This window comes from Psammomys obesus, unplaced genomic scaffold, assembly GCF_907164565.1.
Source record: "Psammomys obesus unplaced genomic scaffold, mPsaObe1.curated_primary_1811, whole genome shotgun sequence".
NCBI classification, from domain to species: domain Eukaryota; kingdom Metazoa; phylum Chordata; class Mammalia; order Rodentia; family Muridae; genus Psammomys; species Psammomys obesus.
In genome coordinates, this window is record NW_026585686.1 from 2,627,070 (window position 1) to 2,638,415 (window position 11,346).

Below are 11,346 nucleotides of genomic sequence, written 5' to 3' on the forward strand. Positions count from 1 at the left end.
TGAAATAAGTTAGTACAATGAAGTTAACCATGGCCGCATGCTACACAGTGAAGTCAACTGTTGCTTCATGACTAAGCACTGGAGCCAACAGGCAGGCTCGCAGCTTCTCATCTCTTTAAGGAACGTACAAAAAAATGTGTCAGAACATACCCCAAGTTTGAAAGAGACTGCAAGCAAATATTTCCCATCCTGTGGCAGAGTTTGTCTCTGCGCCTCTTGGGAAGAAGCAGCCTGTGAAGCGAGAAGTACAGGCTGTCTCACCCACAAACACTTGGGGGATGTCTGGGGATACAGCTAGGCACAGCAGTGTGTTGGCCTTATCACCAGAGTACCGCTCACAGATCCTGGGTGAGCTGACAGACTCCGGAGAATTTAATTTGAACAGCAGCCATCATTATGGGGTGGGAGGTAGCAAAGCCATTGCCATTAGAATCAGAAGAGGCAAAAATGGAAGACTTAGGGTTGCAGTTTTAGGAATGGTAAGCTGGAAAAGGGTACCAAGCCTCATGAACACACTTTTGAACAATATAGGAATGATTAATAAATGCTAAAAAGAGGAAGTGCTGAAAGCAGATTTCCAAAGACAGAAAAAACAAACAAACAAAAAACCTCCAGAGACATTAGCAAAGCCATTGAATAGTCTTCAGCCTGGCCTTTTATGTTTTTTATGGCCTCTGGTTTTTGTGGTTTCAAAGGCTGTGGTAAGGTGAAGGGTCATGAATACCAAACACCCCTGAAATAAGGCCCGGGGCCACCCTGCCTTCAGCGGAGAGCTGGGAAACTCCAAGACAGTGGTCAGCCGCCTCTTTATTCTTGTTACTTGCAATTATGTGGCATTCTTTATGACCATTAGAGGCAATAAGATACATATTATATGCATGATTATATTATGTACATTCTATAATATAATGTGTATAAAATGTGGCAGCTCAAAACATATGGAGGAAATAAATACATTAAGAAATGCCTCCTTGGGAGGAAGTGGTGGTGTTTCTACAGCAGAAAACTGGAAAGACCTACCTCCAATTCTATTCAATCCTTGGAAAATTCCTACCCACATCATCAAGAAGAACAATCTTAATAGGACATGCGGATAACATCTAATTTGATACGTGACAATAAAGGCACACCCCCCCCATACGCCTTCTTCCCAGGAACTCGGTAAAATCTGAATAATGTTTAGAATTCTTTAAATAGTAACGGATCAATAATGTTTCCTTTGGGCGTGTGTGTGTGTTCATACTCAGGAGAATCTGAGTTTGGTGTATAGAGCTATTACATTAATTTTGAAATATTTCTATGAATCTATAACTGTTTCATAATCTAATGCTTATTTTAAGATATCACAGGAAATCTGTCTTTCAGTCTCCAATAGAACACATTTGACACATTGAAAGAATACTGGGAATGCAGTGTTAAGATTGAGGGAAACCTTTGTTCCAAGTCATTCAGACAGCTAATTTTAAGGTTTGCTGAGTCAAGTGGATAACACACGCACATATTTTTATGTATTTCTAAAACTGGTTAGCTGAATGTCCATATAGCTACTCGTTGCTCAGTAAAATGGTAATGAGATGAGAACAATTTCTAGTCTCAAGGAGAACCAGGGATATATTCTAGAGGTAGGCAAAGCAAATTCAGTTCTCACCTGGACATTCTTATTGTTAGCACACACACTAATTCAGTTCTAACACTGCGTCTTTGTCTATGAAACGGGGCTCGTGGTGTGATGAAGAACATTTGGGCCATATCTGTAAGAACAGATGCTCAAAAAAGTGTCATTTTCCCTTTTCAACTACTTCTCTTCTCAGCAGCTGCTGTCTGCATGGAAGTCTCCCAGGGCTTACACTGGAACATATTCCCAGCACTTCCCTTTCCAATATAGTTTTCTCCTAGGCTTCCTTATCTTCATAGATGGCACCTTTAGCCCACCGTGTACTCAGGTGTTTTGCCGGACATGTGAGTGTCGACCATGATCCCATCCTTTGTCTCCTACTTATATATGCAACCTTCGTTACACCCTCTTTATCTGCAAAGTCATTCATAAATATGTTTACTCTACTCCCACTGCCTTGATGCCTTCTGCTAAGTGCTCTCCACACATATCCAAATGCCACATAGTTTTGCTCTTTTGTTTTTCTTGTCCTGTAGGCTTCCTCTCCCTTGCATTTTTCAGGGGACAGATTTTAAACATGAGTCAGGGCATGTTACTTCTATTCTTAAAATATTTCAAAGCTGAATCATAACTAGGAATAACAGCAAATCCCACCATATCACATCAGCTCTCTGGCTACCTCAACACCACAGGATTCTTTTGGGCCTTCAACAGAGGAGCCATTGCTGTAGATAGAATGGCACATGTGTCCTTCTCACTGTCTGCATCACAACCCAAGGCTGGTTAAGACCTTAGGAGATTGATGGCTGCTCTCTGTCTTCATCCTTCCCAAAGAAGTTTTTCATTTTGCATTTCACTTTTGCTACTAGCCTTACAATTGTGAAAGCTCCTGGAAGGAAAGGGCAAAGGTTCCTTATTCACAGATAAAGCTCTAGAACAGGTAAAGAGCTTGCTCTGGGCTATACTGAGTGCTTCTAAAAACCTCCAGAAGAGAAGATCCATTCTATTTAAAACACATATTGGTATGCTGAAATAGGAAAGTGAGATCTTCTCTATAACCAAAGTAATTTTTCTATCACTTACTACTGTACAATTGAGCTGGATGCTATTTCTCTAAATAAAGATGCCAGAAAACATTAGGGTAATAATACCACTGCTCTCATGGATATTTAGAAAGACAGATGATTTTGGTGACCCAGACATTTCATTTATCAAAATGATTCAAAGTAGAGATAGAAGGAATATGAATGAGTCAAACTATAGAGGCCTAACTTTAGATATTCATTCACTCAATCCATTAATCCACTTACTCATTCAATCAATAAACAGATATTGATTGAACTTTAACAATGACCCAGTGCTTTGCTGGATTCTACACATAAACACACACACACATGCATACATATATGAGTATATATGTGTGTGTATGTATGTATATCAGTTTAGGAAAAAATCAAATTTGTCAGAAGACATAAGTTTAATAAAGAAATAATTCAGGCTCTGAGCCGTGGGTATGAGAGGACAGAAACAGAAATAACAGCCAGTGAAGTAGGAGGTAAGTGAAAACTGCTATTCCAGAAGGCAGATACACAAAGGCTTCCAAGTGGGCTACTGGCTTTATACTTCATAGGTCAATGTTGACGTTAAAAATGAGAGTTCGGGTTGAATGGCCAGGGTGAACACAGGACAGGAATATAATTAAGGGAGGAGGGGGAGGATAGAAATGGAAGCAGCCAGAATAGAGCACACTTGAGTGGTCTTGTTTCTAAGGGATAGTAAGGAGAATGAGCCAGTCCATACAGTCCATGACTTCCAAGGTCTTCTCCCAAGGGAGCAGGAGTAAAATGACTAGAGTTTGAAAAAAAAAATATACTATGGAAGGAGAGCTGGTCTGAGGCATCAGAAACCTTTTCCCAGTCTGGTAAGGAGCTTAAGAAAGGAAGTGGTATATTAAGCAAATTGTTGCTTGAACAGAATTGATAAATGTTGTCTGGGTTAGAATATAGAAAAAATCCCCCAGGGGAAGGGAATAGGCCCACAGAGGTATTCCAGATTAGCAACTTTCAGCCTTTCAACTCTCGTTTGCTGTAAAATGTATTCTCAGTTACTTGACGAAGAATAATGGAATATTAATATCTGATGCCTAAAAGTGTATGGCATAGAGCTACCATGAATCAGACACCCCTCTATTGAATTCCAGTTTTAGTCATAACAGTGGAAGCGAAGGCGGGGGTAAAGCGTCTATGTTTGAGTCGCTGTGTTATCTTTCCAATCTGCGGCGGTGTCTGATATGTACACGGCCTGGCACATTTCAGGATAAGTCTGAACAAGGCTCGAGGAAGGCAGGTTTCATGCTGCATCTTCTCTCCAGCCTCACTCACGCATTCCACCATGCACTGAGCATGCACTGTGTGCCAGGGCCTCTTCTGTCTGTTTGCTTGTTGAGACTTTACATTCCAGCCAGGCAAGTATGACATTACTTTGGCCTCTAGCCAGGGGCCTCCACCCTTCCCTTTTTCAGCTTCCAACTGTCATTCTGTTCTCAAGTGCAGAATTCTCTGGAACTTTTGGCCTCCTCCACATAGATCAGGCAACATAGTGAAATGAGAAACTGTATACAGTTAAAGTATCCCAGGTGTTTGGAGTAGAAAGCAGATAGTGGCTCTGGAGATGGTGAGCAGTTAGCAGGTAGCAAGGAACCCAGGAAGAGTCTAAAAGCATGCCCATGCCTCTGGCTTCTTCCTGTGTGCAATGGCCTTTGCTTTTCCTGGAAAGTAGTCAATGAATTAATGGGAAGGAAAATGTCTGTGTTACTTATTAGTGCTTCTCTGCAGAAAAAAAAAAATGTGCGGAATGCTTGTTGAACAAGTGGGAAAATTCTGGAAGTAGAGACAGATCAATTTATAATTTCAGGGCTGTAAGGGACCACTGTAGATTTTTTAATATCCTGTGTTCTTTCAGCGACATGTAGGCCAAAAGTCACTGAGTTCAGGTCACAAAATCTCCAATGGGATACAAATTTTCTTTGTGCAACAAACTTTTACAAAAGGTTATTCCTGTGAGAGGTTCAGTGGACAAAAAGCTGGTAACACCAGTCAAAGCCTGATGACAAAACTTTGCTCTCAAAACCCACACTGGAAAGGTAAACCCAACTTTCGAAAGTTGTTCTCTGATTTCAACATATGGGTCATGGCATGTGTACCACGCTACCTATACACCCCCCCATACACACATACATGTACACAGACACACAAATGCACACACACAGATAACAACAGCAGCAACAACAATTAATAACAATAAGCTAAAAGGAAGTTATTACTTATGTTGGTCTAAAACCTGTCTCCTTCTCTTCAGGCACGTGGGATGGGGAGGGTTTTTAAAATAAACACAAAGCCAGTATCGTATCTCAGCTTCTCATTTTTTAGTTCTTTATTAAAATTATGCCTTTGTGAACTTCTCGTCTATGTCATAAATGGTCTCCAATTCACCCTTCAGCATTAGTTTCTACAAATCAGTGCTCCAGCTTTCTGGTGCTTTCCCTTAGCCTAAAATAATAACTACTTGATTTGCAATTGTCTTCAGTCGCTCCAACTAGAGTGAAGGGCAGTGCTTCGGGGACAGTCTGACCTGCACTGATACAAAGCTTTGTGAGAAGAAGTCATTTTTCTTCCTCACATAGGCTGTGAAGTGTCTGTTCTCTACCCTCTGCCTATATAGATGGGATGCCTTACAATGCCTGTGGTTAAATGCTTAGTTGCTACTACCATGGAAATCTGGAAAATGAAGTGTATGTCAAGGAGACGGGGAGAATGATAAAAGAAAAGTTAGAACAATCTGAGATGGTGGAAGGGAACCCAGTGATCCAGAATAAAATAAAATGATAAAACAGAATGAACTAAAACCTATGAATTGTCACAGATAGAACATGTTTGAGACTATGTGGCAGGAATTGAGTAACCATGGAAAAATTACAGTCACAAGCTGAAAGTTCTGAATCTCAGTTCTTTCATATACAAATAAGAATAAAAAACACATTGTAGAACTGAATTTTTAATAATATTCCCATTTATTGTTAAGTACTTAATTAGAATTTAGGAGTAGAATTTATGGTTTGTATGAAAAATTGACACAAGCAGGACAGAAGGATGTAGCCTTTGCCCTAGTCAGACTTGAGGATGTATGAAGGAGGGAAGTAAATCAAAAGAAGGGGCTGGTCCTCTCTTTCCTGCTCTTCCTTAGGCAGGTACCCTAACCAGAGGCTATTGCATGGATAAGCACTACCCAAAGCCCTTGTGGTAAGAGCTTGATTTTCAGGCTGTAGTGGTGTTGAAAGGGATGGAACCTTTAATCTGTGTGGCCAAGTGGAAGGGAGTTAATTGGAGGAGTGTCTTTGAAGGACACCTGGGGCCTTTCCTTTCTGCCTTTAGCCCAGTTTCCCTGAGGTAAGCTGTGTCTGCTGCCCTGTGCTCACCCTATGGTGTACTGTCTGATCATAGGCCAAAATCCAATAGGACCACTCTTTGCTCCCACCAACACTAGTCAACCCACACCAGCTTTTGGACCGTGGCCAACCTTGAGCACACTTTCATTGCCATCAGCGAACATGGTGAGCAGCGTGACCTGGTGGGTGAAATCATCAAGTACTTTGAGCAGAATGGTTCTGCCTGCTGGGCACATAGTTCCTTTGGGCTTCTGAAGAACACCTGAAACAGCACTACATTGACTTGAAAGACCATCCTTTTCCCACCAAGGCTGGTTAAATACATGAGCTCAGGGCCTGTGGTGCTCAAGTTCTGGGAGGCCTCACCGTGGTGAAGACAGGGAAAACCGACCCAGTCGATTCTAAGCCAGGCACCATGGAAGGGAGTGTCTGCCTTAAAGTTTGCAGGAACATCATTCATGGCAGTGACTCAGTGGAAAGTTCTGAGAAAAGATCAGCCTGTGGGTTAAGCCTGAAGAACTGATTGACTACAAGTCTTGTACCCATGATGGAGTCAGTGAGTAGAGGTGGAAAAAATGGGGTCTTTTCCCACTGTTCGTGATGGATTCCTGGACACAGCTCTTTGTTCCATGGAGTGGATGTATCATCTTTTCTAAAACTTGTTCACCAATAAAGACTTTGGAACTGAAAAAGTACAACAAAACAAAAAGGAAAAAACAACAAACGAACAACAAAACTCCAGTCTGAACTCAGTGACAGACTGAAAACCTTGAAATCTTGAGTTAAAATTACTTTCTTGCTTGTAACGTACCTGCCTCAGTGTAGAAACCTGGCCAACACTGCAGCCTTTGCAGAGTTTGAGTCTCACTATGGCCAAACATGAGATGTTATGAAGTCGACGTTCTGTCTCTAAAGAGAAGGTTTTAATATCTTCTAGTGACATTTTGAAAATGCTAATGTGATTATTACTACATATTCTTTAGTATTTACATGGAAAATAGCTCTTGCACTTCCAATTTATTTATTTTACTGTTTAAAAGAGCCATTTATAAGATAGACTAAGAAACTAACTCTCTATATGATGTTTTTGCAGTAAAACACATTTTCAGTTTGGAAATTGGAAAAACACAATTTCAATTCCAAACAACTGGCTGTATTATTCTCTTACTGGTTTACTTAATAAACACTCTTTGAACAGCTTACACAGATCAGAATTTGTGGTTAAGGAATGAAAGAAGACCCCCAAGGAGCTACCAACCATGCCTGTCCTTTCCTTGTCCTGAAATGATTATGACACTATCTGTTATAATTCATGCCATGGAAGCTTCTGTGGGAATCCATGTTAGGGAGAACAGCTTCATGAAAATGACACAAGGTTTTGATATATAGCCAGATTTGCTGCCCTTTGGGAGGACGGGTAGCCAGCCATCTTCCTTAGAGTTGGCTTAGAAGTACATGAGATTTTGACTTAAAAATAACTAATAATACAATTCCTAGGGTAAATATCATATATTATATTATATATATATATGATGTATGTATATATAAGATATATCTTATATATCTTAATGGTAAAACTCAAGTGTAAGTATGGAATTTATTTCTGTTTCATAATTATATATAACTTCAAGTTAATTTTACACAGTATTTTCAGTACACCTGGTGTTTTGGCTATGACATGTCATGTGAGGTCAGATGTGGAATTATCCACACGTGACAAACGTCTCAGATTTTGGAGCATTTTGAATTTTGGATTAGGAATTCAATCTGTAATTAGAAATAAGAGGAATGTTGTAGAAATGAAAATAAATAAATAAAATACAATAGCAACCATTCAGAAAAGAAGAAAAGATCCCCATTGGATAGAGATGAAGGAGTTATGAAAGAGATAGAACCTGCAAGAATTGATGTCAGCATCAATGGGGTGAGTTCAGAAGTAAAAGTCATCTCAAACCAGGATGACCAAAAGCACATGAGACAGAGAACGGAAAAATAGGAGGAAGAAGAGAAGGAGGAGGAGGAGGAAGAAGAAGAAGAAGGTGGGAAGCAGCAGAGAGGTATGGTGGGATAAAGTGTCAAGAGTACATTTCACATCTCAGAAACACAGTTAATCTAGGTTGCCTCAAAAATTATACTTTCCCTATCTGCTACCACTTGGTTTCTCCTTACCTCTCTTAGAAAGTAGGTGTAACTAACGGGGAAATGGCGATATGCTTGCCAGTCACAAGGCTTGACTCTAAAAGTAAAGTTTTACTGCAAGACTAGTACCCATTTATCTGTGGTTACAAAAAAATCAAGAAGGCTAATCAGTATAAACATAGGTGAAATGTATTCTCTCAACTCACAAGGGCTTTTGGTATCTTACTATATACCTGAGGCAAGAATAAAGAAAGATAAGTATCTAGGGATATTTAATTGAACTGCATAGAACAATAATTATTCCACAAATGATTATAATTAATTTTAACTGTCTTAGAGCAAAATTCTTCCTTTTCCTTTCCACATTAATTATCTCCAGCATTATTGAAGTGCTTCCGAATGAAACAATACTACTGTCAGGCTAATTTATAGACGCTCTGGAGAATAATTGGGGATCTTCTAAATCAGTCACAGTTCAACATTATTAATACTTTAGAGAAATATGATTGTATCACTTTCAAATTTGAGAAACAATTCAAATTGTGCTAATAGCATACTGCTTAGGACGTGACACTGGCAAAGCAATTCTGCTGAGTGAATGAATACATATTACAGTGACTTGAAAATTGTTGATAATTTATTTTATAAAAGGGATGTTATTAGGACAATGCACATTTTCAAATACGTAATATTTTATATATACTGTATATGTTATATATTTTACACATATATGTATATAGGTTAGGAGTGAATTTTAATCTTCACAAATGAGATTTTACTTTTTCTATACGTTCTTAGTTGTGCTCACAATCTAAGCCATGAGGTATCCCTTGCCAGGTCCAGAACAATCTAGTGCTTCATTTTCCAGATTTTCACGAGGCCATACTCACCATCTGGGGCATCCCCCCCCCCCCCAAAAAAATCACCAAAAGCTTTTTCCTTATCAAAATGTTACGGTATCTATAGGCCAACCTTGCAGCAGCACCTATTCATTTTTAATTTAGGTTTATTTCTAACAGGCATTAAGTTTTGTTATCCTGTAGCAATTCAGGTAAAAGCAGTAAGTATAGGATATATTTTAAAGACTTTGGAAATACAGGAATATAGGCTATGATTCTTGGGCAAAGTGATTGTTACACAGGTAAGAGGCACTGAGTCCTGCTGATCCCTAGAACCCACATGAAAGTCAAGCATGTATCTCAGCACGGGGAGGAAGGGGTGACTGATCACAGTGATCCAGATGATCACTGGCCTCCAGTCTTGCCAAAATGGTGAGTCCCAAGTTTAATGAAAGGCCCTATCTTAAAAACATGGTAAAGAGATGGATAGAGATGAAGGAAGACATCTGACTTTGACCTCTGGCTTCTACCTGTGCTCAGCTGGGAGACCATATGCACAAAATACACATACACGCAAGAGTGTGAATACCCATGGGGGAGCAGGTGTTTTTTTTTTTAAGCCTTGTTAGGCAACAAACAAACAAACAAACAACACCACTCCAATGCACATAAAAATAAAAAGCTTTGTTTAGGCAGATATTCAATGAAATAATTTACAATATTAAAAATGGCAAATTTCGACAAAATATAAAATAAAGATTCGTGACAGGAAAATTATAGCTTCTAAGGTAGGCAATAGTCTTAGGTTGTGTGTCACTGAATAAAGAAAGTGAGCTATGACACCAGAGCATTGGTATGGTAAGGTCTTGGCTATGCCCAGGGTCCAAAGATAAAGTTGTGAGCATGCTTTCATTTACTCCTCTATATAGTAAGAAGAAAATGCATATGAAAATGAGGTAATAATTAGAAAAATGGCTACCCTGGGCCTGGATAAGCACTCTAAGAAATCCAGATGTTATTTAATTGAGGGTTTGGACTTAGATTTGAAGCTGATTTCTGGAATGGGTAAAGGCTTTCGGGGCTATTGAGATGGAATGTGTGTGCTTTGATGTGAGGACATATATGAGGAGGGAGAGAATACTCTGATTTACATGATCTTATGTTCTGAGATTTAACTTCAAATGCAACAGTGCTGGAGAAATGGTTAAGAGTTGTGGGTTAATTAGGTTGGGAACTGGCATGATAAAGGGCGGGGCATTGGTTAACTATTCTTTTTCTATCCTTGTACCTTTTGCCATGTGAGGACATGAAGTTCTGTCCCTCCAGGAGACAGCAGCCGAGGTGCCTTCTTGAAAGGAGAGAGTGGCACTGTACCAGTCACAGGACGCGGCAACGACTTCGTCACAGCCTTCCTTGGTTGAAGAACTATGGGAAATACATCATTCTCTTTTTCTGTGTTTCCCTGCTGGTCTGCATATGCAGCGTGAACAGGCAGATGACCATGAAGGTTAGAAGATGTCAGACCCTTTGACATTAGAGTTTCAGACAATTGTGAGGTACCCCATGCGAGCGCTGAGAACTGAACCCGGGTCCTCTGCCAAGAGCAGCAAGTGCTCTTACCCACCCAGCCATCTCTCCAGCCTCAACTGTCTGTTCTTTATAAATTCCACGGACTATAGCATTCTACTAAATCATCACAAATAGCTAAGTACTGCCCACAGAACTGCTTATTTAATGAGAAAATCATCCTGACCTCTGAAGTCAGGATGTCACTCTGCAGTCTCCAGCTTGATGTTAGAGCAGGAAAAAGAGAAAAACCCACCAGCCATAGGCTGTGCCTCATACTCATTTGGGACCTGAAGTCACTACCCCCTTGCTAAAGAAAATAACAATATGAAGAGTCCTGGGCTAGGAAGGTTCCCACGTGAGACTCAGTGGCAGTAACATTGCCTTTGCAGGAAAACCTCACTTCAAAGCGAGCCTTCCAAAACGTCCCACAGGTGACTTTACAAGAAAACGAACTTACAATTTTCACAAGTCACCGAAGCCTCGAGGAAACAGGTCCAAGAGTGTGAGGCAGAGTGCAAGGCCTTGGGAGTTATAAACACGCTCACCACACATGCTACAATTCTTAGTATAAAACACAAAGGACGCAACTACAGAATAAATAAAATCTGTGAAGTAATAAAAAAAATGATCTGAACTTACCAAGATCACCTGAAAATCAGCAAAATTGAATTTCTAGTACAATAGCTTAAATTTAAAAAACTCAAGATTATTACATAAACAACACAGATTTCTGTGTGGCA

General features: G+C 39.9%; 1 pseudogene; it reads left to right on the top strand.

Moving 5' to 3' along the window:
• The first annotated feature begins 278 nt into the window (after positions 1 to 278).
• LOC129692768 (nucleoside diphosphate kinase B-like) lies at positions 279 to 6,623 on the top strand (annotated as a pseudogene).
• The last annotated feature ends 4,723 nt before the right edge of the window (positions 6,624 to 11,346 follow it).